At 36.1% G+C, this 19,954-nt stretch overlaps 1 protein-coding gene across 9 annotated transcripts in view; it reads left to right on the top strand.

Moving 5' to 3' along the window:
• Positions 1-19,954, top strand: part of PDE4D (phosphodiesterase 4D) — a 1,400,346-nt gene that overhangs the window by 225,530 nt on the left and 1,154,862 nt on the right. For 2 of the 9 annotated variants that reach the window (XM_038530676.1, XM_038530675.1), the window contains exon 3: positions 19,509-19,642. The exons of 6 other annotated variants lie outside the window; for them this stretch is intronic. The gene's annotated coding sequence lies outside the window, so the exon portion shown is untranslated. Of the gene's footprint in view, positions 1-8,969; positions 9,073-19,508; positions 19,643-19,954 lie in introns of those variants that run through there. One more of the 9 variants, XM_038530657.1, reaches the window with a different exon arrangement.

Here is a 19,954-nt window from a genome sequence, read left to right as displayed (position 1 = left end):
ATTCAGTGAATTTATCACGAGTTTATTTTTCTATTTTGCTTTTCTATTACCTGGCTGTATTTCTTACAAGCTTCTGGAGAGTATAAAATATGTCTCATTTGCATTTATCTCTCCTTTGATACATAGTGTTTTGTGATCATAGGAAGAACTCAATAAATATTTGTTGAAAAAATCAATAGGTGAATATGGTGGTTTTGACATTTTTCCAATTTAACATCTGAAATTAGATAGTAAATTTGATGAATTTACACTTTATAGAAATTCAAATTATGAAAGTAGGAGAAAAAAAGAAAAAAATGACCTATTATTTCACTACTGGAGATTAACTACTATTAAGACTTCAGATTATTTCCTTCTAGACATATTTTATACAGAGAGAATATATAGTTGTGGTCACATTGTACATATAATTTTGTGTCTTGATTTTTTTTCACTTGAAATTATATATAGTGTTGATAATCATTGTATGTACCATTTTATATGTAAGAAATATTTCACAATAAAAGTTTGAAGACCATAGAAGTCCCAGGTGACATAGTTTTCACAAATAGAATTTTCACATTTTTCCTATGTGATTTTCTCAGGCATTTATTATTTTATGATCATATTTTTTATTTGGCTTTTCCTCATTTTATTTTTATTTAATTATTTTGCTGTATGAAAGGGCTAGCAAATGTTTTGGACATGAATATTTTCCTGTTTTTCCTTTTCAATATTTTCAAAACATAAATGTAAGTATTGGGGAACTGCTTTTCACAAGTTTGTGCCATTATTTCCTCTGTCTACCAGTGTACGAACATTCCAAACTCATTGCAAATTCACCAGCAATGAATATATACTTTTTTGATTTTTAAAAATATTAATTAATGGGTAGGTGGTTCCTTATTTTGTTTCATTTTGTGGTCTTATTAATGAGGTCAAACTTCTTCTCATATAGTTTTTAGAAATCTTTTCTTTTTTTTTCTTTCTTTCTCTCTTTATTTTCTTTCTTTCCTTTCTTTTTTTAGAAAGAGTGTGCACCTGAGACCTGAGAATGTGGGGATGGGGGAAGGCAGGGCAGGGAGATCTTAAGGGGGTGTCTTAAGTAGGTTCCTCACCCACAGTGGAGTGAAGTGGGGCTCTATCTCATGGGGAGATCTTGATCTGAGCAGAAATCAGGAGTTCAAGTTTGACTCCACTGAGCCACCCAGATGTCCCCATTTTTGTTCTTTTTTTTTTTTATGAATCATCCATTCATGTCTTTTCAATTTATTTTTCTGATTGTATGAATGCTTCATTCCTGAGTGTGCTATTTCCTGCAGGTGTGAATACACACAGCATTGCTCTAGCTGCTGCCCTAGTGGGGGTGCATGGAGCAGGGTGGTGCCGCCATCACTGGGGGCAGCCAGAGCAGGCTGTTGTGTGGACTGTTTTGTAATGCAGCACCAGGCCGGAGTGAGTTACTGAAGAGCCCTCCTTTTTCCGTTAGTTGAGCATTGCAAAAGCCAGGCCTGGCTAGTGAGGTGTGTGTGTGACAGGCTTCATTCTTCCCTCTGTCTCAGCTCTTATTAGAGAAGTTCAGACGTTGCCCGTGAATGGGGGCTGTGGGCACAGTTGGGTTTATGTGGCTCTCTGAGTTCTGAAGTGTTGCAACTCCTCGATATGGTTTGCTCTTCACTAGAGCAAATTGCCAACAGCTTGTGTGTGACTCCTTAAGAATAATGAGAATCAACCTCATTTTAGGAGAGGGGACAGATTGTGTCTGTATTTGGCAACCCACATTCCTCTGCAGCTGGGATTGCTCAAGACGCTCCACGGAGGTGAGGGCCCATACTGACAGAGAAATGTCCGTTTTGTCTGGGGAGCTGCTGAGTTTTGTCAGCATTTGCTGGCAGGAAAGCTTTCTCTAGCATGGCTTCACTCCCCAAACCACTGGACCTGACAGAAGTAATGTAAGATGGCTGCAGTCTATTTCTGTCCCTTGTCATTTTATGAGGGAGCTAAGTGCTAAATGCCTTCAGACACAGAGCATGCTAAGGACTCCTTTCGAAACAAGAGAAACTTTAAAAAATACATCCAAGAATGCAGGTTGTATTGTTTTAATACCATTTTTTTTTTTTTTTGTCTAGCACCAAACCCTCAGAAATAGTTTGAATATTACGAAATTGTCATGTAGCAAAGAAAATAAAAGCTCTTTCACCTTAACAGCAGAGGTTTTATGTGAAACAGGCAAGCTTAGGTGGAAATGATTTGAAGATAGAAGAATCTTTCCTGAATTATACGTTTATCATTTTTTTCCCCTTGAAATTCTACAATGCCTTTGTGTTGCATGTCGGATTAAATTCCAATTTTCCTTGACCATCTTTTCTATCTGAATTTTAGGCTCTGTACTGTTGTTAAGCAATTTAAAAATCAACTTTTTTTTGTTTCCACCCCAATATGTTGCTTTTTTCCTCCAAGAGGAAGGCCAATTTCTGTCTTGTCAGTATGGGCTTTACTTCTTAAGAAATCTGCTGCCTTAGTTGTCTCTCATATTCTCTCTCATCCACACTATGTCAGCTCACATTTTCAAAATATGTTGCTTTATAAATCCTCTTAGTTATGTGTATGTATTATTTCTTTGAGGAGAGAGCCAATTCTATTTTCTTTATCCTCTCTAATGTGTTGACTAGAAAGTTTTTCATGTAGTATGTGTCTAAATAAATGTAGTTTGTCTGTTATTTATTCTAAAACATTCAAGAGATTCAGATTGGGAGTACATTTCCAGGTGGTTGGGGGACACATGTATTTAGGATGATTGATTTTATAGTTTAAATAAAGTCATTATGTGAGCATTTATGAAATAAAATGGATTCTGATTTTTTATCTGTACCTTAATCTTCCACAATATGGCTTTTAAAAACTTTTCTTTTGTGTGTGTTTGAATGCACATTAAAAATATCCTTTTTTAAAGTTCCAGTACACTTAATAAACAGTGTTACATTAGTTTCAGGTGTACAATATAATGATTCACCAATTCTATATGTTACTTAGTGCTCATCATAAGTATTCCCTGAATCCCCTTCACTTATTTCACCCATACCGCCCCCCACCCCACCTTCCCTCTGGTAACCATCAGTTTGTTCTCTACAGTTAAGAGTGTGTTTTGTTTGTTTATTGTTGTTATTTTGGTTTGTCTCTTTTTTCTTCATTTGTTTTTTTTCTTAAATTCCACACATGTGAAATCATATAGTATTTGTCTTTCTCTTACTGGTTTATTTTGTATAGTGTTGTGCTCTCTAGATCCATCCATGTTGTTGCAAATAGCAAGACTTCATTCTTTTTAATGGCTGAGTAATATTCCATTGTGTAGATTTACCACCTCTTCTGTATCCATTTATCCATTGATGGACACTTGGGCTGCTTCCATAATTTGGCTATTGTAAATAATGCTCCAGTAAACATAGGGGTGCAAATATCTTTTCAAATTAGTGTCTTGTATTCTTTGGGTAGATATCCAGTAGTGGAATTAAAACTTTGCTTTTAAAGATTTTGCACATCTCTGATGAGATGATGTTAAAAATATCTTAACTTATGGAAGTAATGGGACAGGTGATCATGGTGTTGAAAATAATACTCTTGGGGTGTGATGATCATGTGATTTTGGAACTCTACATATACAGTCATTTCTGGCAATAGTTTTGAATAGAGATAATTCTTTGGCCAAGTAGAGTGACAGTTGAATCTAGTGGCTTTAACTTTCTGGGGATTTCATGTAACTTAGACTTGGTAGGGATGCGAGGAAGACATTGCTCTGATTTTTATCCACTAAAATTAAATTCTAAGATTCCAAATCCAATACTAAAATTGTGAGCTCTCTCTTTAACAGTGAATGTGTCTAGACATATGAGCTTGTTAAATATCAGGATTATAATTCAAAATGATAGCATCAGTTTGGACAGATGTAAAATGATCTACAAAAGCAGTGTTTCTGGAATCACTTGCTGAGGCCAGGTTGGAAAATATGTTGTATAGGGTACTCTGCTGAGGTCAAGTTGGAAAATACATTGTATTTGTGTTGTCTTGACTCAGGAATAGGTCATAGCCAAAAGTAAGCTTACTCTTGAAAACTTGATGATAATGTTGATCAAGAGCAATTAATTATGAACTTAATTTTTAAAAAAAGATTTTATTTATTTATTCATGAGACACACACACACACACACACACACACACACACACACACACACACAGAGGCAGAGACACAGGCAGAAGGAGAAGCAGGTTCCATGCAGGGAGCCTGACGTGGAACTTGATCCTGGGTATCCAGGATCCTGCCCTGGGCTGAAGGCAGCACTAAAGCACTGAGCCACCCTGGCTGCTCATATGAACTTAATTCTTAATCCTTGTGCCTTCCAATGGTATAATTATGAATATTTATAAATGAGGAAATGGAGGCTCACAGAAAAGAAATGAATTGCTCAGATCATACAGCTAGTAAGCATCAGTTAGGATTTGAACCCACTACTTGTTGACTCTAAAGACCAATATCTTGAGATAATGGGAGATTTTTCAGGAAATAGAAAATTAGTCATGAACAATTATCACATATAAAGGAGGGATTCCTTGTGATTTCTGAGTTGCTCTTATGGGTTACTGCTTGTAAGGTTGAAATACCCTTGTTCTTTTTAATGTCAGCTGACTCGATTGACATGATCTGATGTGCAGGGATGATTACTAAACTTGGAGAAAGGAGAAGGCAATTATGAGACAATTCAGGAACAAAGCCTAAGCTGAGGTAGCAGTCCTCTTCTTTGAGGAAGTGTTGGAACTGTGCTGCTATTTTTCAGTAGTTTTTTAATGAGAGAGACAGTGCCTGCTAATGATCACTTTCCTGTGATTAATAGCTTTACTATTGAGCATTTACCATATGCCAGGTATTGCATTAAGAGCTTCAGATATGTTTTCTCATGTGCTCTTGTCTTTCTTGTTCTTTACTTCATCTTCTCAATGACCCACCAATATAATGTTCCCATTTCACAGATTAAGAGCCTGAGGCAAAAAGATTAAATGACTTTTTTGAGACTGCACATCTTGTTACTGGCTGAATCAGATGATGTGTAAACATCATGATGACATAGTTTATGTTATTAACAACTATCTCCTGCTTCTTCACTTTTAAGCATTCTATGTAATTTTACACATGAGATTGTGCATGGATTACGCTATGGTTTTGAAGCCCCAGTCAAGTTATGGCTACAAGATTATATGGAAGGACATGATAGAAAACCTATGTGCTGTCACTAATTACAATTATTTTTGGTTTAGTTGGAAGGATAGGTGAGTGCTGGCAGCAGAGGTTTTCTGGGAACTACTTCATTCATCTGTAAATTGGACTGAATAATGTTTCACCTGCCCTCCAGGCAGGGCTAAATGAGATGGCATCTTCACTGAATATCCAGAGAACAATGTATTTCTAGTTGTGTTCTCTGTGGAACTTGGGATACAGACATGTGTATGAATGGGCATGACAAGGGCATCTTTGTAGCATAATGAAGGCATCATGGAAAGAAATCTTTTTTCCTCCCTTCTTAGAGTAATGTTGACATTCTGAATGAACCCTGACTTGAGTTGTCAAGGAATCTTAGGCCAAGAACAAAGGATCCTATCTGGTTTCTCACATAGCAGTGTGCCTCCTCTGAGAAACATGAGTCTTGACTTTGGCAGTGGCATATTATATTTTGCTTATCGTGCCTACCTAAAAAATAATTTTAGAAAGGTATATAAAAAAGATACTCTTCCAAGAAAATCAAGGTTGATTGATGATTCTTTTCAGAAGTGTGGAAGATTCTTAAGGTATATTACATTGATGGCTTTGTTAAATTAGCCCTTTATTACATGAATAGTTCTGTAAATAGTTTATCATTAAGTCAGGTTCCTTTTTATTCTGTTCATTATTACAGGCTAATGTGGACCATATAGTTTCTGAAACATTGACAAGGCCATCTGAATTATTATTTTGGAAACCATCAATACATGTAGCTCCTTTTGATTTTATACTCTTCAGTACTAATTCCAGATATGTCAGGTGGGAGGTATTATCTGAACATCTGTAAAGATAAGTTAATAATATTAATACTTGTGCCTTTTCTCTTCACAATCCTTTTGCTAGAATAGTAATAATAGTGTTCTCAATAAAACGACTACCTGAGATTTGCCTTTTTTTTTCTTCATAAAATAGCTCTCTATTGTAAAATTGAGATGGCCTCTCAACTCTGAAGCACCTCTGATTTACCAAAAAGGGCTAATCTAATGTTGCAAAGCAGACTAAATCCTTTTAACACATTCTCACTTTATGGCCTATGCAGGAAAACATTTTTCACCCTATTGTTCTTTTAAATGCTTGCAAAGAGACCACAAAGTAAGAGTGCAGAGACAGTAACAACCCCTGGAGTGCCTAGGGGATGACTTATTCTTTCATATTTGTGGAATTCTGTGTCAAGAGTGAAAATGTCTAAAAATAGAGTGCATTTACTCAATCTCTGGGGTAAAGTGCAAAGAGTCTGTGGTATAGGAGCTCAGATTAAAAATTAAATGGTTGAAACCTGCAGAGCAACTATTATCGGCAGAATAGCGGACAGTCTCTGGTTAACTTTGTGCCATCTTAATAGTTTCGATAAATTGGCATTGGAAACTAATATCCTTTGGTCTTTTAGTTGCTGTCTATACCTCATAGTGACCCATTTGCTGGTGAGTTGTTTCTTCACAGTCCAGTGATTATTGGTCTTTCAAAGCATTGACTTAATCGACCAATGTGTGATTTAGTGTGCTCAGTGCTCTAGTCATGTTCCAAGTGGTATGAGTCAGTCCCATTGTCATTCCCATATCTTTGCCCTGGAAATGTGACATGGGATGTGAAATAGAGTCTGGGTGTGGTATAAATACTATTTAAAATTTGCTGACAGAGAGGATCCACAAGGAGGAGAAGCGACAAGCCAGAGGGATTGGATATGCCCCCTTTCTTCCAGTCGGTTCCTATGCTTTGAGATACTGCTCCAATTATCCACTTCTTCCATGGGTATAAAATCGATGGAATAATGTAGCATTCTTCATTTCTAAATGTCTCACTTCCGGTCTAGCCCCTGCCATTACCATCACTATATATTCAGAGGTTTTCCCATTATTCCCAAAGTCTACATATCTTCTTTACCAAGCATTTCAAAGGCTCTCCTCTTTTAGTGGAACTTCAGCTATTTTGAAACTCATTAGGAAGAGTCTAACTAAATGAGCTGTTGTGAGTCTGTAGCTGATATTTGACAAAAAAAAAAAAAAATAGTGAGCTGTGGAATTGTCAGCATTGATTGTCAGTTGGAGTGGTATTTTTAAGAAGATGTTTGATTTATAACTGAGTAAAGTAGATTTTTGTTGTTGTTTAAAATGTATGTTAATGTTGTATTCTCTATACATACGTTTTTAGCTTTGATACCTATCTAATCTATCAAATATTTGAAAATAGTGAAAGTTGCTAGATTGAGAAGGCCCTGGGGACACAGGTCACTTCGGCACAAATCTTTGCTTTTTGAGCCAGGCCAGACCCAGACAATTGCCTGCTTGGTGACACTTCCTCCCCTGCTTCTAGAGATGCTTATCCTCTCTGATCAGGGATGGGGACCTGCCACAGGTACATCAGAGGGTATGCTTTTATCTACAATGAACTTTCAAACTTAAAAAAAAGTTTTTTTCTTCAACATTGTGGCTGTTATGTCATTTACACAGAATTATGAAAAATGAATAATTTACAAGTTAAAACATAGACATGCTCTGAAGAACTCTGAATATTGAGTCCAGTTTTCCACAGAATCAGTGTGTCTCCTGGTAAAGTTAGTATCTACAGAAAATGTAGGTTTTTGGATAGTGAAAACCTTGAAATTTATCAGAAGAGGATTTCCAGCATTGAAATTCAAGGAAAGGTCATATCACTGGACTTTTTGATAGTTATTTTAAATTTCTTTTACATTATCTAGTACCATAAAAGCTTTTGGTAGCAGATTGAATACGGGCTGTAATTTTCTGTCTTGGTAGTCTTAAATATCATCATTTCAGATAGAGTTCAATTTTCTCAATTACTAAAATATGTAGTTTCTGCTTTACTTATAAGTAGGAGAAGAACCAGGGTGATGAATGCATTTTGATTTCTGCTTTCTTGTTCTATTTTGTCGTGCAAATGAAGGTGAGTTTTTGTTGTTGTTGTTTCGTTTTCGTTTTTTGTTTTTTTGTTTTTTTTTTTCAGAAAAAGGTATGCCTACTTGTATCTTTGCAAAGGGCCTTTTCAGAAAATAAGTTTTGAATATTCATTTTAATACTATTACTTGTCACCCTGTATGGGATCTGTGCTGTTAAATCTTAAGTGTATGGGTATAGCTTATACCCTTACAACTGGGCAGTAATTTTAGCAACATTTTTAATGTCATATCCTTACCTTTGCATATTTGCATACCAAGCCATATTTTAGGATTTTTTTAATGTAAGATATGTTGAAAAATGATTTTGATACTACTTGTCCTCTTGGACTAACTATATTTTATAAACATTTAAGCTTTACTTTTGATTGATACATTGCATTGAAAAACAAAAACAAAAAAAAAAAATGATTTCTCTTGTGTCAGGGTGACCTGGTGTTGAGGCTTTGCTCAGCTACTTTGTAATTTGTCCTAAATGTTTAATAGAACACATTTAGCCCTTTGTGGGTATGAAGGGGAAATGTGACCAAAAGTTGCAGAAGTTGTATTCACATACCATTAAGCTGCGGTCAGCTTCTCCCTAAAGGTTTGTAACCCTCTTAGACAACTTCCTCTTTGGAAAGTTGCAAAGCATAGAAACTTCTAAGGAAGGGGTCTGGCTGCAGGGATAGGGTTAGGAGTTTCCTTGCTCAGAGGAGCCTTCTTGCGTCATAGTCAGACATGAATGGTCCTTGCCTGCTGTGGCTCAGGCCCAGCCCACCCATCAGTTAGAGAGTTCCGGGAGAGGCAGAATCTCACTGGTGGCCTTTGGAGCCACATGCTCATTCTCTGGGGATGCTCCTTGCATAGTGAATGCCAGCTCCTCCTTGATCAGGTATGGTGCCATTGTTTTGAGAGTGATTAGAGACAAAAGTGGCAATGCAGCTTGTGATCAGCTTTTGGTACATACAAATGTTGATTTTGGAGGTGTGTAATTTAAAATGATCTGGAGTTTTTGATTGGAGTCAGATAACAGGCAGGCATAATGATTTTGACATAAGATTAGGAATGAGACATCAATGGGACAAATGTGCTATAAAAAAGAAAGATTAGAAGAATTATGAAAAAGGGACTTCCTGGATGGCTGAGCGTCTGCAGTCGGCTCAGGGTGTGATCCCGGGTCTGGGGATTGAGTTTCACATCAGGTTCCATGTGAGGAGCCTGCTTCTCCCCTGTCTGTGTCTCTGCCTCTCTCTGTGGATCTCTCATGAATAAATTAATAAAATCTTAAAAAAAAAAAAATCATGAAAAAACTGTGAGTATCCAGCGTTTCCTCAAATTTCCTTTGCTACCATCAGAGTCTAAGATACTATGGTCTCCCAGTTGGGCTAATGTAGTAGATTCCTAAATAAGCTCTGTATGTCCATCCTGTCCCCTGGAGACTGACCTCCACCCACTGAAAATGCAAGTCAGGTTTTGCCACTCCTCTGTCCAAACTTTCCAAGGGCTTCCTATCTGATAAAGAGTGAGACAGAAAGTTTTTACTGTGGCTGCCATGGCATTCCCAGGCCTGCCCCTTGCCCTGTCTGCCCTCATCTTGTACCACACTTACTCATTTCATGTAAGACCCTCTGCTTTTCTTGCTATCCTTTTAATATGCCATACCCACTCCTTCCTCAGAACCTTTCCACATACATATCCCTGTTACTGGAGCATTCCTCCTCTAGATATCCTCATTACTTCTGTGCTTCATTCCCATCTCTGTCCAAATAGCACTTTCTAAGAAATGCTTTTGTGGCCATGCTACCTAAAATAGCACGCTCAGACCACCCCCACCCCTGTCACTCTTTATCCACTTACCCTGCCTTCTTTGTAGCATATATCACTCCCTGTCATGTTCTGTTAGATGGAATTATGTGAAATTGCCTTTTTTGTAGGTCAAGAACAGTGGAACATTGGTCATTTCATATGGTTCAACCTAAATTACATTTATTGATTAATTTTTATTCCAGCCTAAGATATGTTTATTACTTTGTTTATTTTCTCTGCACTACTAAGATTTAAACTCTGTAGGTCCAAGGTTTAGTTTTGTTTTGGGTAACATCCTCAGGGTCTAGACTATAACATGCACTTAGAAAAGCTATCTTGAATAAATAGAAAAAAGGAAGAAAAGCCAATGAAATTTGTTGATAGTAAGCAGAGAAAACTTATATGGAAAGTGATTTGTGCTTAAAGATTCTAGCAAAATGTGATTAGAGGAGCCTGTGAGAGTCCAGAAAATGAAGTTAGTTGGATCTATGTGAAGTACAGTGTAAAGTTTCTATGTAATTGGCCTTTGAGCTATCTATGGACTTTAATTATATTTTTTCCATAGAGTTTTCTGATAAGGGAACTAAGAAGGATTTATCTTCCCAGTTGTGTTCTAAGTTGATTTTCACTAGAGAAAGGAACTTATTTTTTACTTTCTAGAAACATGGCTGATAATCTTAATATCATGCCTTGTACAAACACTTAGAAATACTAGGTAAAATAAATAATCTCTTTCATACATATTTGATCTTGAAAGAAAAATAAGGGCATCACCATGGGTCAGAAATAAAGATGGAATTAAAAACCTGAGGGATAAACATGTGAACTGATACCATGGCTGCCCTTGGGAGTATGTCATTATAGTCTCACTAAATTGAGGGTCTGAATTTTAACACCATTTGGAGATAGGAAATGGAAATCAAGACTCTGTGGGTTAGAACAGAGATCTTTAGCACAAAGTTATGATCTTTGAATAGAAAGCTCTAGAAAAAAAATCCACCATCAGCACAGGAGAGATAAGAAAGCTTTGCCTTAGAAAATAACATTTTGTTCAAAGCCATGTCGCTGTGGATTTACACTTCATTTGGGTTGGGATTTAAATCTGTATTATTTGTGTAGTACGGAAAAGAATCACAACTTGAGAAATAAACCCAAAAGGAATTATCCCAGGTCATTAACAATTCTGAGACATCTGGTAGAATCAGTTGCAAACTTCTTGGGAAGGAGATTGTCATTAAATCAAGCTTTACAGGTTTCCTGCAGATAAATTCCTTCTAAAGATTGACTTATAATTTATAAGAAAAAAATTGACCATGAATAAGAGTTATAAAACATAACAAAGAATTATGGATTAGAATTTCATACTTTCACATGATGGCATTGTCACATTAGAATATAAAATAAGAATATTAAAAATAATTAAGACATAAAAACCAAATTATAAATATAAGAAAAATTTGGTTTGCAAAAAGACTCAAGTAGAAATTCTAAAAGTGAAAAATATAGTGATTAAAAGAAAATATTTATCAAATGGGTTAAAACCAAATTAGACACAGCTGAAGAGAGAACTAGTTGACTGTCATGTAATTTGAAGAAATCAGAATTTGGTGAAGAGAAAGGAACAAAATATGAAAGCAAAGTTAAGAGACACATTAAAGAGAATGAGAAAATTTAGTGGGTATTTAATGGGCATTCTAGTAGGTGAGAATAGGGACAAATGAGAAGAGACAGTATCTGAAATTAAGAATTTAAGCAAAAACCCAGAAAGATCCCAAATGGATTTTCAATTAATAAACATAATTCTAGACAAATCGTGAGTCAAATCAGAAAACATAATGGAAATTCAAAAATATTTAAAACTAAATGGTAATATTATTTAAAATAATATATAATAAAACTTATGGGAAGCAAAAAAAAAAAAAAAACTAGTTAGGCCTAGAACAAAAGTTATCATCTGTAAATACCTGTATTAGAGAACAAAACAAGGTTAAAAATTAATGTCAGCATCTAAATCAAGATTTAAAAAGCAAATAAAGTATAATAAAGGAAAGAATAAGTATATATTAATAAAATATAAGACAAAATCAAAAGCTGGTCTTCCAAAGACTAATAAATGCAGTAACTTACTGTGGGCTTGAGGAAGAGAAAAACTAGGTTTTTAAAAGTCCTGGAAATTTATAGCTAGTAGTGAGATCATTAGAAATTACTCATTTATATATAAAACAGGAGGAAAATGGCCTTTACCTTGGTTTTATTTAACTTGTCCTAGCCAGCATAGTAAGTAAAGAAATTAATAGTAGAGGGGAAGAAGAACTAAGTGAAATTGTCATTAACTGTAGATATGATTGTCAAAATAGGAAAGAGTATTTATAAAAGAAAACTGTTGGATATAATACAAAAGTTCAGAAAGATTGATGGACATAAAATAAAATTTGTATATACAGTCAATAAACAGAAAATTCAGTTTAGAAGCTGATACCATGAAAACTATCAACAAGAAGTAGAACCACATAGGAATAAACCCAACAAAAGATGTGCAGTTCACTTACAGATAAAATTACAAAGTTTTTATTTAAGATTCAAAGAAGATCTAAGTAAATTGAGACATATTACATGCCTACAATAAAATCATTTAATATAATAAAGATTTAATTCGACCTGTATTAGTTTATAAATTCTAATAAAAACTCACACAGAGGTAGTTTTGTTTGTTTTGGGAAATTTGACAAGCTGATTCTAAAGTATATGTGAAGCCCTGAAGGTCAGTAATAACCAACACAATGTTAAAGAAGTTAGGGAGGTTAGCCATACCACATAGCAAGAATTGCCTTAAAAGTATAGTAAATAAGACATTGGGATATTGGAGCAGCAATAAATATGCCAAGTTCAGAAATTAGCCCATGTATGACTGAGGATGTATTAAAAATTAGCATAGGAAGGATCCAGTAAATGGAGAATAAATTATTCATATAGGGGGAATAAATATAGTAAGATCCCTTCCTCACACCAAATACAAATTAAATCTCAGATGGAATGTAACTTTAAAAGTGAATGGGAAAGGGGCACCTGGGTGTCTCAGTTGGTTAAGTGTCTGCCTTCTGGTCAGGTCATGCTCCCTGGGATCCAGGGCCACATCAGGCTCCCTCCTCAGGAGGGAGTCTGCTTCTCCCTCTCCCTTTGCCTCTCCCTCCTACTGTTCTCTCTCTGTCTCTCTTTCTCTCTCTCTTTCTCTCTCTCTCTCTCTCAGATAAATAAATAAAATCTTTAAAAAATAGAAGTGAAGGGAAAATAAAGAATTTATTATTTTTAGAATTAAACGTATGAGAATATCTTTCTGGCCACTGTGCAGGGAATGATTTATTTTTCTTTTCTCTTTTCTTTTCTTTTCTTTTCTTTCTTCTTTTCTTTTCTTTCTAGATTTTATTTATTCATGAGAGAGAGAGAGAGAGAGAGAGAGAGAGAGAGAGAGAGGCTGCCTGTGGGGAGCCTGATGTGGGACTTGATCCCAGAACCTTGGGAGCACACCCTGAGCTGAAGGCAGATGCTTAACCACTGAGCCACTCAGGCATCCTAGGGATTTCTTAAATAAGACATTGAAACACAAATTATAAAGAAAAATAGTGATTGACTGTATTAAGACAAAAATTCTGTACAGTAAAGACAATCCCATTTCATACTCATCAGTTTGGTAAAAACTAAAGTCTGAAAATACCAAGTATCTTCTATGATGTAGAAGGATAAATTGAAACAACAAGCTGGGAAATGAGTTTGACATATTTTAGTAATGTTAAAAATGGATATATTCTATATATTCCACTTCCGGACATATATCATGGAAACATATTTATATGTGTCCACCAGGAGACATGCACTTAGGTGTTTATTTTGGCATAGTTTCATAATGGCATAGTACTGGAAAAAATTCTAAATGTCCATCAATAGAAGAAAGTACAAATAAAAGGTGGTATATTTATATAATGGACCAATGTCCAGCACCTAAAGGGTCTAGCGATAAAACGTATAACTCTATGAAATGTATTAACGTGGATAGTTCTCAACAACATAGAGTCAAGCAAAAACAAAAACAGAAACAAGATACACAAAGATTAATGATACATCATTTACATAAAATGTTAGAACATGCATGACATTATTCTTTATTTTCAAAGAATGTGTTAATAGGTATTAAAAGAGAATGAAAATTCTGAACACTACTTTTCGGATACTTCTGTGGAGGGAGGGAGGAAGGGACATGTGATCAAGGAAGGAGGGATACACAACAGCTTCAAATCTGCATGAACTCTTTTTCAGCTCTTTATTTGATAATACAGATTCACTGGAAGACACAATAATGGTAATACAGACATGTCTTTCTTACCCTTCACTCAATTTCTCCTGATGACTATTTATTACATTCTATAGTATAATGGTAAAACCAGGAGTTTGAGATGGGTCACATCCGTTATAGTTTTTTTTGTCATTTTAGCACATGTGTGGATTTTTGTAACCACCACCTCAGTCAAGATTCAGAAGCTCTATTGCTATGCAATAACTTCAGTACTATGTTTTTTTAGTCCCATCTGCTCCCTTTCCCCTGTGGTCCCTACCTCCTAATTTGGCAACCTAATTTGTTTTCCATTTCTATAAAATTTTGTTGTTTTGAGTATATGGCTGTACTGTTTTATATTCCCCCAACAATGTATGAAAGATACAGTTTTTCTGCATCTTTGAAAGTATCTGCTATTGTCACAATTTTTAATTTTAGGGGTTCTGATGAATGAGTACCTCATCATATTTTTACTTTGCATTTCTCTAGATGATAGTGCGTTAGTTTTCTGCTGCTGCTGTAACACATGGTCACAAACTTAGTGACTTAAGGTAATATAAATTTTTTCTAGTTCTATAGATCACAAGTCTGACACAGGTCTCACAGGGCTGGATACAGGTGTTGGCAGAGCGTGTTCCTTCTGCAGCTGTTAGAGGCGAATCTGCTTCCTTGCTTTTTCCAGCTTCCATCTTTCTTGGCTCCTGGTCTCCATCCTCTGTGGTCAAATCCAGCAACAGTGGAGTGAGTGTTCCTCATATCACATCATTCAGACCTCTTCTGCCTTGAGTTTACGCTTTTAAGGACTCTTGAGATTACATTGGGCCCATCCAGATAATTCAGGATAATTGCTCTATTTTGAGATTAGCTAAAATTTAATTCCATCTGCTACCTTAATTCTCCTTTCCCATGTAATGTAGCATATTCATAGTTTCCAGAGATTAGATGTGGACATCTTTGGAGGGGCAGGCATTGGTCTGCCTCTCACAGTTAGTGATGTTGAACATCTTTTCACGTGGTTATTTGCCATCCCTGTATCCTCTTCAGTGAAGTGTCTGTGTCTTTTCACATTCTCTAATTGGATTGTTTTACTACTACAGAGTTTTGAGAGGGCTTTTCTTTTCTTCTTTTGGAAGTTGTAAGTCTTAGACTATTTAGTTTACAAATATTCCTCTCAGTCTATAGTTTGTGTTTTCATCCTCTTAACAGGGCCATTCACTGAACAAAAGTTTTTAGTCTTTTTTTTTTAAGATTGTATTTATTCATGAGAGATTGAGACAGAGACATAGGCAGAGGGAGAAGCAGGCTCCCATGGGGAGCCTGATGTGGGACTCAATCCCAGGACCTGAGCCAAAGGGAGATGCTCAACCACTGAGCCACCCAGGTACCCCACAAAAGTTTTTAGTTTTGGTGACGTGTAATTTATTGATGTGTATTTTTTCCTTTATGGATAACGCTTTTGGTGTCACTCTGTATTTCAGTGAGACTGAAGTTCTGAAGATTTTTCTCCTGTTGTCTTCTAAAAGTTTTATGGTTTTATACTTTACATTTAGGTCTAAAATACATTTTGAATTAATCTTTTAGTAAGTGGTAAGGTTTGGATCCAGGTTTTTATTTTTATTTTTCACCTACAGATATCTATAGGATTGTCCTAACACCATATATTGAAAAGACAATATATCTTCCATTGAGCTGCTTTTCAATCGTTGATAGAAAATAAATTGGAAAAAAAAAAGAAAATAAATTGGTCATATTTGTGTGGAGATGTATTGTTTTATTCCTTAGAAAAGGAGAAATATAATGAAATGTTAAGTTTTAATAAGACTAGGGCACAGTAATATGTTGTTTTTTTATTTATCTATTGTATTGAAATAGTTGATAACAACCACACATAAAGGGAGCATTTGCATCCTCCAAATCTGAAAATATTGGGAGGGTTGGAGATGATATGGTACTAAGAGATTTACACTGGATTGAAGACTAATAATAACTGTAGGATTCTGATGAAAGTCCTTCTCTGGGCTTCAGTTTTGCTTTATGAGAACCAAGAGTGCTCTTGTAGATGACCTCCCCAGCCCTTTATAATGCTGATGCTCAAGGAGTATGTGATGACTACTTGTAATTAAATTTAGAATAAGAGATGAGGAGAGCCATCCAGGCTGTCATTCTAGCTTATAGTCTAAAGAAGAGAAGCTGTTTATATCCCTAAGGAGAGGATACATAATTACCTAGAGGTTCATGGGGAACAAAAAGCTCTTTATTTCAAAGAATTTGGGGGAGTTTCTGTACACTTATATCTAATAATAGTATAGAAGGTATCATTATATAAAATGCAGAATTTTCATTTTAAGAAGATCCCAGACTAAATGCAATGCAATATCCTGAAATAGAAAAAGGACAGCAGTGGAAAAATTGATGAAATCCTAGGAAAATCTGTAGTTCAGTTAATAGCATCATCTTGATGTGAATCTCTTAAATTTGGCAACATACCCTGGTTTATAAAACATTATTATTAGTGGAAGCTGGGTGAAGAGTATATGATAATCCTCTGTACTGTCATTGCAACTGTGCTTTAAATTTAATTATTCCAAAATAAAAATCTTTTATTTTAAAAGACCAGACAGAGGCTAGGGACACCTAGGTGGCTCAGTGGTTGAGCATATGCCTTTGGGTCAGGGCATGATCCCAGAATCCTGGGATCAAGTCCCATATTGAGATCCCTGTGACGAACCTGCTTCTCGCTCTCTGTCTCTGCCTGTCTCTTTGTCTCTCATGAATAAATAAATAAAATATTTAAAAAGACCAGAAGCTAGTGTTCCTGATAGGCACCCTGCTTATAAAAAGCAGGGCTCTTCTGAGAGAAATGAGCCATTGACCCTTCCTCCTGATCCAGAACAGTATTGTGGAAATTTTTCCCAGGAGGAGAGGCAGACTTTAAGACAGAGAACTACATAGATCTCCCCAAAGAAGAGCTGCTACCTCCACGACAACAAAATGATCATTTGTAAACCAGTTAGACTTAACAGAGAGAACCAGAGAAAGATAAAGCTAAGCAGAGTCCTTCTGGGCTGGCTTGCAACAAGCCTTAAAACCTAGTCTCAAATACTACTGCTAGTAGGGTTCCAAGTTTAATTAGATTAGACTGTGGAGCAATTTATCCCCCAAGGCATTGTTGAAAACAATAGAACGAACACCAAGCAATTAGCTGAAGCCCATAACCAAGTATTTTACTGACAGAGTGTTACAGAGATTACAGCAAGTTACCCTAAACTAAAACTGTCCTCTCAAGGTGATCATGAGTATGCCCAAGGCTATGCCTCTGAAGAGTGCTGGGAGAGATTGCCAACTGCAGGGGAAATAGACTTCTCTGAAATGGTCCAGCCAAATTACTAGACAGCTCAAACAAGGAAACAACCATGCCAAGCCCCTGGGCATAGGAATCCGTATCTAGAGTTGCTGGAATATGTGTCTATAATGTACAGTTTTCAACCAAAAAATTATGACTCATGCAAAGAAACAAAAAGTGTGACCCATAGATAGGAAAAAGGAGGCATTTGAGAGGATCAAGATGTTAGACTTAGACAAAGATATCAAAACAACTATTATAAATATATTTAAAGAATTGAAGAAGATCATGCTTTAGAAAGGAAAGGAAGGTATGATGACATTAATTTCATCAAATAGAGAGCAAAGTGATAGAAATTGTAAAAAAAGAAGCAATTAGAAATTCTGGAGTTGAAAATGAAAATAACCTAAATGGAAAATTTACTAGAGAGGTTCAACAAATTAGATGTAGCAGCAGAAAGAATCAGTAAAGATATATTGCTAGAGACTATGCGCTCTAAAGAACAGAGAGAAACCTTAATAAAGAGAAATAAACAGAACCAGAAATTAACAGAAAAGAAATATGAGACACCACTAAGTACAGCAACATACGCATAATTGGAGTACCAGAAAGAAGAATAAGTGGACCAGAAAAACTATTCAAAGACCACAATATTTCTTCTTTGTGAAATTGTTTTTTCTTCTGAGAATGTAACCTTCCTATTTATTTATTTATTTGTTTATTTATTTATATTTTATTTATGGGGGGGGCGGGCAGAAGTAGAGACACAGGCAGAGGGAGAAGCAGGCTCCATGCAGGGAGCCTGACATAGAACTTAATCCTGGGACTCCAGGATCATGCCCTGGACCTAAGGTGGCACTAAACTGTCAAGCCACTCTGGCTGCTCTCCTATTTTTATATTGTTAAAATTTCCCTTTGTTTAACAAAAGGAAATAATAGTTGATGGCAGTTATTTTTATCGCTTTTTATTTGCAAAATAAAATGTTGGCACTCCTGTATTGATCTGCGAGTGTTTTTTAATAAAAAATTTTATTGTTTCATAAAATCCTAAATTTGGGAAATGCTGGTTTAAAAATTAAAACTCTCTTCAGGGATCCCTGGGTGGTGCAGCGGTTTGGCGCCTGCCTTTGGTCCAGGGCGCGATCCTGGAGACCCGGGATCGAATCCCACGTTGGGCTCCCGGTGCATGGAGCCTGCTTCTCCCTCTGCCTGTGTCTCTGCCTCTCTCTCTCTCTCTCTCTCTGTGACTATCATAAATAAATAAAAATTAAAAAAAATATGTTTAAAAAAAAAACTCTCTTCAGTGGCCCTTGGAACCTGACAGCTTTAAGAAAAATAGTAACCATTAAAGTTTTAACATTAGGAGGGTATTATAGATCTTCAAGTGCCTCGCACAATACTACACAGTAGATTTAATGAACATATGCTGCAATAAAGGACGCAAGGGGATCCCAGGTATATGACTTGCTCTTGGAATGTGTGTGTGCATGTGTGTGTATGCACAAGTGTGTGCGTGTGCACCTGTATGTATGTGTTCACGTGGCTGGCCATGGCGACCTTCTGCTATTCTCCTTTAAGACCATATAGCTACATCTAATATGTATGTGTTCATTTGTTTCTTGCTAACCTTCTAACCATGAGATTTTGCTTTGACACACGTATATGTGTTCTGATCTTTTGAGTTTCAGAGATCCTTTCCTCCAAGTATTGAAGGATAAATAGAATTGTTTAATATCCTCCTCCTTCAATTTTCAGTAACATCTTCATTGGTGGTATGGCTGCTTTTGCATTTGCTTGTGTTCATATTTTGATTTCCAAGTTTTCATTACATTTTCATGTTTCTTCTTCCCAGTGTCTGAAGACATTTTTAATACTTTTATTTGTTCTGGCTTGCTCTCTGCATTGGCATTTTTATTTCTTGGAGAGAAATCTGAATATACATTAGCTCCATAGAGCAGGTTCCAGTTTTCCTTTTCAATTCTGCAGGTGAGTCTAAGGCTTCTTTAATGTGTTGTGAACAGTTAGTTCCTTGCTGGGCTATGAAAATGCTTAGTAATAATTATGCTTCCTGAACCTTTGTGAAATAACGTGCTTTACCCAATTCAGCACACAGTGGTTGAGAAACCTCTGTAGTCTTTCTTGTTGGAAATGTGTCTATAGAAGGATGCAGTGCCATACGGTGGTTCAGAGCACAGGCTCTGAGACACCATCCTGTCTCCACTTGGTGTTTCAAGAATGCACCTTTGATGTGGCTTCACAAGTTTGAATTTACCCACTTGAGACTAAAGAATAGAACTG

Source organism: Canis lupus, chromosome 2 (assembly GCF_011100685.1).
Source record: "Canis lupus familiaris isolate Mischka breed German Shepherd chromosome 2, alternate assembly UU_Cfam_GSD_1.0, whole genome shotgun sequence".
Classification (NCBI taxonomy): Eukaryota; Metazoa; Chordata; class Mammalia; order Carnivora; family Canidae; genus Canis; species Canis lupus.
Note: the sequence above shows the minus strand (reverse complement) of the source record. Positions and strands in the feature narration are given on the sequence as shown.